The 13,631-nt window shown below is 47.6% G+C and overlaps 1 protein-coding gene across 1 annotated transcript in view; it reads right to left on the minus strand.

Moving 5' to 3' along the window:
- The window catches only part of LRRC7 (leucine rich repeat containing 7), a 1,991,887-nt gene that overhangs the window by 1,456,084 nt on the left and 522,172 nt on the right, over positions 1-13,631 (minus strand). The gene's annotated exons all lie outside the window — the stretch shown is intronic.

Genomic DNA, 13,631 nt, shown 5'->3' on the forward strand with positions numbered 1-13,631 from the left:
ACCTATTTTAAACATGCATTTTGAAAGTGGGCATGAATAAGATTAAAGTTTTGAGAAGTTTCAGCCTATACAGATACTTAGAAATGTATTTAGAATTTCAAAATAAATATAAGTGAGATATCTTAAGATGGTTGTTGGGTTGGATAGATGCACAGCAGATTTGTTGTACCTGTGATTATATTAGGTTTAGTTGATTTTTATGGTGCACCAAAAGGTGGCGCCGAGGGTCCAACGGCGTCTAGAACATAAGTTGAAAAAGTGATACTAGAGGTTCTCTAGAGTCATCCCTTTATGGTCACACATTTTGTTGTCTTTTCCACAGAAAGAAAGACTTCCACTCTGTTAATTCAATGGTTTGCAGGTAATTTATTTCATTAGCACTTTGGCTTAATTTCGAGCATAATATGTTATCCTTTCACATATTCTCAAACGTTTTTATCCCAGGCAATGTCATCATCATTTATCCTATCCAATGCATTTCGGGCATTAGGGTCATGCCCTTCATCAGGGAGTTGACAATGCCTTTCTGTGTGTTGTTTTTAAGATCTGAAAAGGAACTCGAACGTGCTCGAGTCCGTTACTCGTCTTCCGTAGCGACGGAAACCATTGAATTAACAGAGTGGAAGTCTTTCTTTCTGTGGAAAAGACAACAAAATGTGTGACCATAAAGGGATGACTCTAGAGAACCTCTAGTATCACTTTTTCAACATATCTTAAGATGGGGCACGTCAAGTGTATCAGAATTAAATGTATTCAGAGGAACAATTTGAAGTTACCAGTCGATAGAGACATAAACAGGAAATCACATATCTGACAGCATTCATGTAATTTTGATATCAATTCCAGTTAAATACAGGCTTCAGCACCAAGAAATATTCTCAAGGAGAAAAAAAAGCAGTAGTCCTTTATGGTACAAAGATTTTTCTTTTTTTTTGTAAATTCTTTTTATTGGCATTTGTTATTACAGTAGTTGAGCATGTGCATTTTGTAAGCATTAAGATTGAGCATGTGCATCTAAATCAGCTATCATTATAGACATTTACATTTGCGTCAATTTCACGTAGATGCTATATGCGCTGCAGCGGGTGTTTGCCAAGAAGAAAACCGGGGGGAGAACCAAACTAGGGGTCGTCATGGAATTCTAGGTGGCAGGGCCAGAAGGATGTATGGTTTCTCGGATATCTAATTGGCGGCACAGTTGCATCTCGCTAAGGAGAATATGGGTGTGCGGGTGGGTGCGGGAGATAGGTTAGTGTGTCGGGTTAGTGGGATCGGGAGACGAGCGGGCCCTAGGGAGGTGTGAGTAACCAGGAGGGGTCCCCTGCTGTGCAGGCATGCACAGTAGGTAGCTGTGTGGTGTCGGGGGTTGCCGCGCCAGTGATCGGGTCATTGTGGTACCGGGACTGTTTGAATTGGTGCAGTAGGAGCGCCCATTCCAGGGAAATTGGGGTTTTACGTATACCTTTAGTTTTCTTGTCGTGCACTGCGTCCTCCTCAGCTACAGCCCATTTGAGTACCGCCCCCACCCATGCTGCGATCGGGGGGCCCGAAGGGGAGCACCAGTGCATAGCTATGCAGCGTTTAGCCAGTAGGTGGGCTAGAGAGACAAAGCGTATGGGTAATTTGTGACGTTTCCTCCATCTGATTATGTCTAACGCACAACACTCCCATGTGGTTAGGTGGGTGAGTCCGGTGTGGTCTCGAAGCGCCGTGTGGATAAAAGACCAATAGGCTTGGATACCCGGGCAGGCCCAAAACATATGGTAAAAATCTGCATCTTGCGCCTGACAACGGGGGCAAAGGAAAGTCGTATCGGGGTAGAAACGCTGAAGGCGTGCTGGTGTCAGATAAGCCCTATGTAGAATGTGAAATTGTATATTCTTAAAATGGGCATTCCTAGATACTTTTTTGGGGAATTCAAGCACCCTCTCCCTTTCTTTGTCGTGAAATGACCGTCCCGCTTCCTCCTCCCAGAGAGTCCGTAGGGGTTCTAGTAGTGGAGGTGCCAATTCCCTGATCGATTTGTACAACCATGTGGTAAGATGGCGGCCTGCTCCCATTCGTAATATTGTGTGAAGGACTGGGTGTGTGGGGGCTCCCCTAGTGTGAGGTCGTAGTACAGTCGGTAGTGGCTGAGGAGTTGGCGGTGCAGTAAGAACTGACCTGGGGGGAGGTCGTAGTCATCAGCGAGTTGTTGGAATGGTCTAAATTGTCCCTCCTCGAATAGTATTTCTGCTTCGGCGATGTCTCTGGATGTCCATTCCTGGAGCATGGCAGGAGTAAAAAACTGGTTGTGTTTGGGCCAGCCTACTAATGGCAGTAATGGTGTATATGGGGGTTGGTCTGATGTCATGCGGTGTATGTGTTGGATACATTTTCGGGCTATTTCCACCTGGAGGGGGTAGGTCCTTGCGGGACGGGATCCCGGTATGAGCAGGCGGCGCAACTCTGGTGCCGTCACCCAGCCTGCGTCAGTGTATGTTTCGGATGTGTACCTATCTGCCGTCCAGTAGGAAAACCACTGAAGCTGCGCCGCCAGAAAATAGGCTTCGAAGGATGGAGCGCCGAGGCCTCCCTGTGTCGTGGGTTGTTTTAATTTTGCCAGTGCAATCCTGTGTCATCCTTCACCCTATATTAGAGAACGAAGGAGTGAATCCAAATCTTGAAAGTAGGATCGGGGCGGGATTTCTAGAAGGTTGGTAAAGTAGTAGAGCAGTCGTGGGACCAGTATCATTTTAGCTAGAGCTACACGACCGATCGGGGCCAGTGGGAGACTCTGCCAGAACCCAATTGTGGATCATATACTGGCTAGTACCCTACGGTGGTTGCCCTCGAAGATGTCGGTGGGGGAGTGGTATAGGCAAGATATCGGGGGGCCTCCGCGGTCCAACTTATTTTCTGGTCGCCAATCCAAACTTCCTGGGGGGGAGCGCTCGGGTGTAGGGGGTACACCATAGATTTATATCAGTTCACTTTTAGGCCCGAGGCATTGGCAAATTCTGTCAAGGCGGTCTCGAGCAGGGTGAAGTCCGCGGTGATGTCCCGTATATAAAGAAGAAGGTCATCAGCATACATAGATACACAATGCGTGGTATCTGCGAGTGGAATACCCCAACCTTGTCCCTCCCGATGGAGACGGATAGCTAAAGGTTCAACAGCGAGCGCGAATAATAAGGCTGAGAGGGGGCAACCCTGTCGTGTGCCCCTATGTATCGCGAATTCCGGGGAGATGTAGCGTCCGAGGCGGACCTGGGAGGTGAGTTTGGTATATAGAAGGCGGGTGTAAGCTATGAGAGTGGGGCCAAGTCCAGCACGACTGAGGACTGGGTAAAGGAACTGCCATGTTAGGGTATCGAAAGCCTTTTCGAGGTCCAAGACCAGGCACGCCGCCCGGGGAAAGCGGTCGCCAATCTGATCCTGGATGTGAAAAAGACGGCGTATGTTCTGAGAAGTATTCCTGCCCGGGACGAATCCGCACTGGTCTGGGTGCACTAGCAGGCGTATAATTTGGGAGTATCTATCTGCTAAGATTTTCCCTAGGATTTTACAATCAGCTGTGAGAAGCGTGATAGGCCGATAAGAGGCTAGGAGCTGGGGGTCACGGTTGGGTTTTGGGAACGTTATGATCACTGATTCTCTCATGGATCTGGGCAGCTCGCCGGATTGTAGCGCTGTGTCCAGCACTGTCGATAAGCGGGGGGTCAGTTGGGAGGCAAAGGTGGCGTAGTACTCGAGTGGAAACCCGTCTAAGCCTGGGGTTTTGTTACGGGCAAGGGCTCGTATAGCGTGTGTAATCTCAGTGGTTTGTATCTTCGCATCCAGATCCGTCTTATCTGCATCAGATATCTGGGAAAGGGGGAGGGGAGGGGGTCTAGGAAGTGGTTAACTGCCTCCTGTTCCATTGAGAGGGGGTTACTGTAGACCGCCGAGTAGTGTTGGTGGAATGCCTGAAGGATCTCGTCCTGAGATTGTACCAGGGTGCCGTGAGGATTTATTATTGCGGTGATGGGCCGCACCTCCGTGTCTTGTTTAGCTAGCCACGCTAACAGTGTGCCTGTTTTGTCGCGGTCTTTATGCATCCGGGTCGCATAGGCCCGAAAGTTGTGACGCCGAAGGTCCACACATGCTGCCTGGTACTCCGATTTGGCGTGGGCGATTTGTGTTGCCGCTGACTGGTCGGCGGTCTTAGTGGCAGTTGCGAGCTGCTTTTCCGCTTTGTCAAGGGCCTGCTCCAGGGTGCGCTTCGCCCCGACTCTCTGTGTAATGCATTCCCCTAGGGCCACCACCTTAAAGCTGTCCCACTCAATTAGGACTGATGATGCGGTCCCCGTATTGTGAGTAAAGTATTCTTGAATGCTTCGTCTTTGCTCGTGCGTGAAGTCTCGTGATAAGCACCATGTGGGGACAGGGAGAAGTGGGGGTCTCCACTGAAGACTTAAGAGATGTGCATCATGATCTGAGACGACCCTGCCTAGATAATCTGAGTGACATATTTGCGGGAGAAGTGTTGCCGTACATAGAAAACGGTCGAGCCGGACTCGTAGGTTGTGGGGGATGGAGTGGAAGGAGTAGATGCGTGTTTGAGGGTGGTGCAATCTCCATGCATCCGTGAGCGACCAGTGTGCGACCCATGCCTTGAATCGCTCAATTTGCCTGTAAGTGGGGGAGTGTGGGAGCGGGGGTGGGAACGGTCCAGTCCTGGGTCCAGGATACAATTGTAGTCCCCCCCTAGTATCCAGGGTACATGTGTGAATTGGGCTAGGGTTTTTGTGAGTCGGTCCCAAAATTTGTCCTGGTCAACGTTCGGGGCATACACACTTCCCAGGAGAACAGCCTGACCATCCAAGAGTCCCTCTAGTAGGGCGAATCTGCCCTCCCATCCACCACCCGTCTGAGCTCCCGGAACGGGGTCCCTGGGCGAACCCAAATCACCGCCCCGCGGGCAAATGATCGGTTGTAGCACATATGAGGCCGCGCCACTTTGCGTGTAGCTTGCCTGCTTCTGTTAAGTCGAGGTGGGTTTCCTGTAAAAATAGGATGGACGCTTTCTGCCGCTTCGCGTATGCATAGATCGTGTAACGTTTACTTTGGGTGTGTAGGCCGCGTGTCTTCAGTGTGAGTATGTTAATGACTGCGTTTTTCGTCAACGTTGCCATGGGCAGTTTATGTTGTGTGTGGGTAGGGTGAGGCACCCACTAGATAGGTCAGTAAGTGGCCTCCTAGGGATACGCTGCACTTGGGGAGAGTAGATGAAGGGTGGGCCTGGCTGCTCAGGTGTTCTACTGTGTGGAGTTCCATGACGGAATGGGACTTGTATGAACTGGGATGTGAACAACGTGTGGGGGTTCGGGAAACAGTCCCAATACAAAGGACTCATCGTTTGGGAAACGGTGTGTCCAAACTTCCTCCCGTAACACTGGGGGGATAACTGCTCTATATGATGGGGGGTGGCGACATGCAAGTGCAAGGCCGCGCACTAAACGGGCATGCAGAAGGATCAATGCGCGTCGCTTGCAGGGTATCAAACCCTACTCTCTTGGCAGTGGGCATGTAATGGACATTGCTCATAAGGATACAGTCTGGCAGTTTGTTTTACTGGACTGTTTCAAGGTGAGGGAGGAGAGGTTTGTCCATCCAGTAGTCCTTCTCCGTTTGTGGAGTGACGTAGGGAGGTGCCACTGAGTCAACCCCCAAGGTGGTGTCGTCCCTGTTGTTTTCGCCTTCCGTTGAGAAGAGATGCGTGGGCCGATCTATGGGCTCCGAGCGCTGAGTGGAGCGTAAATCAATTACTGCTTGCAAAGCTTTGCGCCTCTCCTTCATGATCTGTTCTAGATCAGGCGAGTCGTGGGTGCCAATCGCCGTTTTTGTCTCGGTGTTGCAGAGTTTCATGGGGCGCTTTCTAGCACGGAAAGTTTTGAGAGGTGAGCCACGTTGGGTGTGAGTGTTGGGTGCCCGTGTACAGTGTTGGTATGCCCAGTCATGTGCGGCCTCTGCGGTCATGAAGAAAGTGGAGGAGCCATTGTGGAGGATCTTGAGGCGGGCTGGGAAGAGCAGAGCATATTGAATGTTGTTTTCACGCAGTCTCCGTTTCACTTCCAGGAAGGATGATCTTTGTTGCTGCACTGCCCGGGCATAGTCCCGGAAGATCATTATCTGTTTGTTCTCTACCCGCAGCGGTGCTGCCAGTCGCGCCGCCTGGAGTACTGCATCACGGTCCCGGAAGTGTAGGAATTTAGCTAACAGCGGCCTGGGGGCCGCGCCAGGTGGGGGTTTTCGGGCGGGCACCCTGTGGGCTCGTTCAATTGAGAAGCACGCTGTTCGGTCTGATGTTGGGGTGAAGGATTTAAGCCATGTGTCCATATAGTCTATGGGGTTTGCTCCCTCGACGCCCTCCGGTAGTAACAGCACTCGGATGTTACAGCGTCTCGAGCGGCCTTCCAAGACCTGTGCTTGCTCCTCCACCGCGGATAAGTGAGTGAGAATTCCTTGGAGCGTCGTCTGGTGTTCCTTTAGTGTTGGCTGCATTTCCTCCAGCGTCCGTTCCTCCGCTTTTACCCGGTCAGGAAGTTTGCGGTGATCGTCTCGGAGGAGGTTGACGTCTGTCGCCAGTGTACCGAGTCTTTCTTCCATGGATAACCGGGACAGTTCGATGGCGTCGAGGACTTTGTCCAGTTTGTCCGAGATTGATAGGTCCGGTGAAGGTGCTGTACTGAGGGACCAATTTGAGGTTTTCGGCATATTTTCCGGGGCAGTTTCCGGTGCTGTGTTGTGCTGTGCAGGCTTTGGTTTCCCCATCTTCGCCCTGTGTGGAGGGGGGGCGTTGCTGCTGGATGGGTGTTGTAAGTCCTTGGAGGTGCTGTAAGTCAATAAATGAGAGGAGCGGGGCCCTGCGGTGTCGGCGTGTGGCGGTAGCGTGTCACCGAAAGGAGACAGTCCTCGATGGTATTCCGGTTCCCACACTCCGTCATGGAGTCCAAGCGGGGGTTGGTGCAGGATGGTCCGGGCGTAGAGATCGCCTATGTCAGGCTTGGGGAGTTGTGGGCGATTTGCTCCTAGCGTTAGTCCACCCTCGTGAAGACAGCGCGTGTTCTCGGTGGTACGAGTGGGTCAAATAAATATTGGAGGGTCACGTGTGTCGCCCCAGTGGGTTGAGGGCTCGCCCCTTGCAGGTTGAGGGGCTATTGCTGCAGTCGCCGTATGCTGGGGGTTGCTATGGAGTCAGGCGTAATGCAGGTGGCCATGTTAAGGTCAGGGAAAGGCTGTTTTCGGGTGGTTGAGGGACCCAGGATCACGTCACCCCTGCTGGAATTCGTGGTCCCTCTTTGACCCCACTATGAGCCAGCTACGCTAGGTACCTGGAATGTCCTGTGAGGAGTTCAGAGCCTGCTACCGTCTCACGCCGGGTGCTGGCACTCTCCGGTATTGTGGTCTGACGCGCTGGCCCTCACCGATCTCCGGCGCCGCTTGGGGCCGTGAGGAGGTTCGCTGTTGGTCCGCTGTGTCCAGATGGCGGGTCGGACTAAACGCGGTGTGTCAGCTCCCCTGGTTGCTTCCTGAGGGGCTGTTGCTGCGGTCGCCGTGGTATCAGGGCCCTCGCCGAGGGTGTTCGGTGAAGTCAGGCATTATGTGGGCGGCCATGTGGAGGTCAGGCAGGGTCCAATGCGGGTAGTTGGGAGGCCCTGGATCACGCTGCCCCCGCCGATATCCGTTGATTCCCCATGGTCCCACTATGAGCTAGCTGCGCTGGGTACCTGGGATGTCCAGTGGGGGGTCGAAGCCCGCTTCAAGCTCGCGCCGGGTGCACGGTGTTCAAAATGGCGGGTGGATCGAGGACGCCGGCAATCGCCTGCACTGTGGCCTTCTGTGTAGTCCTTCGCCGGTTGGCTGCTGGTCCACGGCATCCGGATGGCGAGTCGGGCCGGGAGCGATGTGTCTGTGTACCTGGGCCCCTCCCCGCGCCGCCGCTGGGTCCGCTCAGAGGACTCCCGGTGCCATTTTAATATCTGGGGTGCGGTAAGGGTGGCTCCGTATAGAGAAGCCCTGTTCAGGAGTTGTGAGTGCCTTCGAGCTTCCGTATGTACCGTACCTACATGTGGACAGGTTCCGACGTTTCTGGGTCCGTTTGTCGGTCTCAGCGACGCTCGGGATTAGTTGTTAGAGGCGCCCGAACACGGAGCCTCAGCAATGCACGTCCGCCATCGTGGCTTGCTTAGCCACGCCCCCCTTTATGGTACAAAGATGCCAGAAATTGAATTATACAATCCTTGATAAAGGTTAAGCTACTCATCTTTGGGATGTCTACTTGTTGAACAATATATCTCCGCTTAAGATACTCAATATGATAAGTATGATATGAACATGATATTTATATATATGGAAATAAACTGTCCATGTGATAGTCATCTCTATTTAGCACAAATTCAATACTTGCCTTGCTTACTGTTATGACCTAATTGTGTTTCAAGGTTTCATTAAACATTGTCTCTTTGTATTGAAAATGGATTCGCAATATAAAATAACTGCTTAGCCAACTCCAGCACTGCATTTTTGAAGCACTTAATAAAGCCATTTTTTGCCAATCTAAAACAAAGCATATTGTTCAGTTTTTACAAGGATAGTTTTATCAGCTTTCTAAAAGTTGCATTACTTAACAGCCACATAATTAGGGTAATCCTATAATTGTCATCCAGTGAAGTCACAACAAATGCCACAGGTGAAAACAGCAGTCACACCCTTCCTCTCTTCATTTTACCATGACAGATGTCCTGCCTCAAATATCCATGCATCTTCACGACCAAATTTGAAATAAAATAATAGCTATTCAAACAAACTCATTTCTCCTTGATAGCCTTGGCACAAATGCAACTGCTTATTAAAAAAAAAAAAAAAAAAAAACAACTAAACAATTTGCGTTGGTTACGTGGAATACTGTTGGCTTTATCCTTTCACTTGACCCTGTACAATCAATCAATCAATATGAACTTTATTCGGATAAAACAACATATCCATAAAAGTGCAGCAAAAAATAAATAATACACAAAAATGCTAAAAAAGCCAAAATATACACAGATTTTAAAAGGGTCCATTAATCAGGGTGCATCGAGTTACGTATACGCATCACTGTTTTCAGAAATGATCCAACTCTTAAACATAGTTCATCATCAGTAATAGCTAGTACCTTTTCATAGGCTACTTTATAATCCATAATATTGCGAGACTTAAAATATGGGATCAGGAATTTTTTCGTAGGAGCTGAGTAGTAACTACAAAAGAACAGGAAATGAAGCATTGACTGCCCTTGAGTATTATTACATGGACACGGTAATAAGTTAAGGTTATGTATAAAACCGATAGGGAATGACAGCAAATATTTCATGGTGTCTGTCCTTAACCTAAAGAACAGGCCCCTTTCCCAGCAACCAATTGGTTTAAGGAGGTATATAGGCATAGCAGGGGGTGCATCCATCAGCATGTATCTGGCAACTGAGGTTTTATTACACTCAGTTGATGCTCGTGCTATTTTATAGGAATCATACAAAGTTTTTTCCACTTTTTTAATATTGACAGAATTGATTTCAAGTGGAGTTAAAAAAAGATGTTCCATATTTAAGCTACGTAGGCTTTTGCAGACCCCTGCTAACCATGGTATTTCCATCCCTTTGTCACATTTTAGGCAGTCAGTGATTATTTCCCTAGTCAGCTGTGCAGCCGGATTCTTCCAGATTCTTAACCAGAATAAAATAGGACGAGCTTTGATGAAGTCCTCCACATAAGATAAATTGAGTTCACTGTGAACAGCATATGTAGAGGAAGAGAAAGGTGCTCCTAGAATCTTACGGCAGAATCTGTTCTCTTCACGTTGTATGGGTACACTGACTGTATTCCCCCATACCTCCGCCCCATATGGTACTGTTGGTATGCATTGCAGTCTATACATCTTAATAATGGATGATACAACCTCTATATTCTTTGGCTTTGGTAACCTAAGTATGGTGTTGATAGAGTTAATAAACTTTCGTTTACAATTCGCTATGTGATCATTCCATAGACCATTTGATGCAAAAGTCAGACCAAGATATGGAAAGGTGCAGGTACTCAATAATTGGTTAGAATTTACTGCTATTGTAAGGTTGGAATATTTCTTAGACCCACACGACATTAAAAAGGATTTTTTAAAATTAGTGCACAGATCCAAGGATGCCATAAACTTTACAAAATCTTGGACCAGGCTGCGTAGGGCTTTAGGAGTGCGCCCCATCAAGACTGCGTCGTCGGCATATAGCAGTGCAGGGATTTTATTGCCACCAATTGTTGGGACGTCTATTGTTGAGATTGTCAATGATTTAGTTAAGCCATTGATATATAAGATGAATAGGAGAGGGGCCAGTACGCAGCCTTGTCTGACCCCTCTGCCAACTTCAATAGCTTTGGAAATCTCACCAGCCATACTAATACGCACCCTGGCTTTTAGGTCTCTGTGCAGGTAGGCTAAAAAAGAAACTAAAGATTCATCCAGCCCGAGATCCAACAAGATTTGCCACAATCGTGATCTATTAACGAAATCAAAGGCCGAGGTGAGGTCCATAAATGCCAGGTACATAGGGACTTTCTTGGCTGCGTTGTATTTACCAATAATTAAGTTAAGGTTGAGGCACTGTTCCACGGTGCCAACCTTACTCCTGAATCCCAACTGGCATGGATGGAGCACCTTAGAATCCTCAGCCCATGAATTGATCTTATTAAACAGCACCCTTCCCAAAATTTTAAGGGTGTTGTCAATCAACGATATTGGCCTGTAGCAACTCGGATTTGAACGGTCGCCCTTCTTGAAAATTGGGACAATAGTGCTACAGGACCAGGTCTCGGGAATGGATGAATTGGTCAAATTGTTAAAAACATTAGTAAGTAATGGCGCCCAAAATTCAGGGTAACTCTTAATAAGGTCGATAGGAAGACCGTCTGGGCCGGGGGCTTTTCCTCCCAGACTTTGGCTAATTGCTTCTTCAACTTCAGAGAGATCGATCAAGATGTTAGCAGTATATGTGAGCTCCCTGGGTTCACAAACAATGGGAGTTGCATAGATTTTACTAAAGTGAGCCTCCCAAACCTCACTGGAAATATTGCAGCTAATTGGTGTGGATGTATTTCCCACCAGTTTCATATCTTTGACAGTTTTCCAGAAGTTTTTACCATTTTTTAGCTCATTAGCGCGCACAAGTTGAGTCCAATGATCGTTAGTGATCTCCTCCTTCCTACGTGTGGTAGCCTTCTTGTAATTATTTCTCAATGTTGACACAAGAAGACTATCTCTAGGTTTAGTTTGGAGAGCCTTTCTTAACGCTCTATTAGCCGCAGAGCACTCTGCGTCAAACCACCTAGGATCTAGATTTTTATTCTTAAATGGCTTAGACAATATTTTCCTGATGCCGTTGCAGAGCTCGGAAAACGCGTGGACTACCTCGCTGTTCTTTTCGCTATAAGTCAGGCATACATTAATTAAGTTATGGTGCGATTTAACCATTGTTTGAAATAATGCCTTGTTATCAATGCCACGCCACACAAGACGGAGGTTATCAGTTGATATCATTATATCCCTTGCTCCATGCGTGTGTTCATACATTGGGCGGCATGTGAAACTTAAAATGGTACTAATGGGATTATGATCTCCATGTATTGTCGGGATTACTTCTGCCTTTAGCACATAGTTAGCGAGGGGTGCTGATACAAAGATATAGTCGATGGTAGATGTTGAGCCCCGACTTCTATAGGTTGGTACAGTACATCCATCAATAGTTGCTATTTCCATAATATCTGAAAAGTTCTGCGAGGTTAGGTGGTTCATTAACTGCTCACCTCTCTTACATAACGTGCTTTTGATGTTAGACCGGTTATCAGAGTTAATAGTTCTAGGGAGCCTGACATTAAAGTCTCCACCTAGACATATACCTTTATTTAGAGCGCCATATTCTATTTCTATCTTGGAAATAAAATCAAACAACTTTGAAAAGTTCATATTGGGAACATTTTTAAAATCATTGTTATAAAAATTGATTATGTATAAAGAGGCCCCCCGAGTATAAAGGGATACTTGAAATATGTCGCTGTTTATGGGCACAACCCTGGTACGACCACCTGCCTTGATGTTTATCCAGGTGGAAAGGCCACCAACGGGCCTTCCTACAGTGGGAATGGGGGATAGAATGTTATAACACTCAAAACCCTCCATAGACAGCTCCTGGGTTGCCCAGGTCTCTTGAAACATTACAATGTCCTGACCACTTATTAGCTCCCTCCAATCTCGTAAATTTAACTTGGATGCCAGGCCGGCAATGTTCCAGCTCAGAATCTTAAGTGTCGAGTCTGCTGCTAGTGTGACCGGGACATCCTGTGGACTAGCCTGAGTATATATATCATTCAGTGCTAATGACGGAGCATCGCTTAACACTTCCCTTGTTGATAGGGATGGCAGTCAATCTTGACAATCCAGACCTGACAGCGATGTGAATCTATTATTAATTGGGATAGTATTACGCATGTTGGGAGTGAGGGCTTCAAAAGCCGGTTTGTAAAAGTAGCCTAAGGGTAGTGCCCATATACCAGTACTATAACTGGCCTCTTCTCTGTGTGGCGATAAAATAGCTTTTGCCACCGATTGTCTGCGAAAATTAATAATTATACAGTCCCCTTTAATAGATTTGGGAGATATTCCAAGCCATCCTACTCGTCTGACCATAATAATGTTATCAATTAAAGATGGCCTAAACCGCTTATGTTTAGATAACCAATCCACGCATTTACAACGTAATTGCTCCCAAGATTCTTTCTGATCCTGTCTCAAAAAAGGGACGCCAGCCAACACCACAACGTATGGACAGGCCTCCGGGGGTAGGTCGAGTAACTCTTTATTTCCCTCGATGGGGATGCTAGAATTTGAATCAGTGCCTACATTGTACTGACTATTATGTTGCATGTTAACTAGACCATCACCATGATGTAAGGGGATGGAAGCATTACTAGAAATTTGTGAGTTATTTGGTGGATTGGCAATGTTAGTCCCAGTTATATTTTTCAGGGGGATTATGCCTTCTGTAATTCCCGGAATTCCCTTATTGTCTAGACAGGAACGAATTGTATTACATGTCATGCAATCACTAATTTGCCTATTAGTAGTGGGGGGAGCAAGAGTATTTTGGCGTTCTGTAGGGATATTAGCAGTGGATTCAATTTGGGCCAAGTTTCTAGTGTTTGCCAGAATAGGTGACTTGTCTACAACAGGGGGAACAATGTCCGTTGGTTGAACAATTAACCGTGGGTTTGGAACAGGCTGAGCAGCTAAAGTACATTCTTTCACTACAGCTAGGAGGTTATCAAACAAGGGTTTAACACAATCAGTAATCAAACCAACTAAAATGTTAATGTCAATTGCCCTAGTTTGATTTCCATTGTCCATGGTAATTTGGAGCAAAAAATCAGTCTCAGTCTGAGTTCCGGTTGAGTGAGAACAGGGTTTGGGCAATGCGGTGTGCATGGTTGGTGGATCATGCGTTAAAACCTCCACGGATGTTTGATTTGCGGATGAGCGAATCCACGAGTTTAAAGTTGTGCGAGTGGAGCATGGGCGTAGTGGTTGT

Source organism: Triturus cristatus, chromosome 4_2 (assembly GCF_964204655.1).
Source record: "Triturus cristatus chromosome 4_2, aTriCri1.1, whole genome shotgun sequence".
NCBI lineage: Eukaryota > Metazoa > Chordata > Amphibia > Caudata > Salamandridae > Triturus > Triturus cristatus.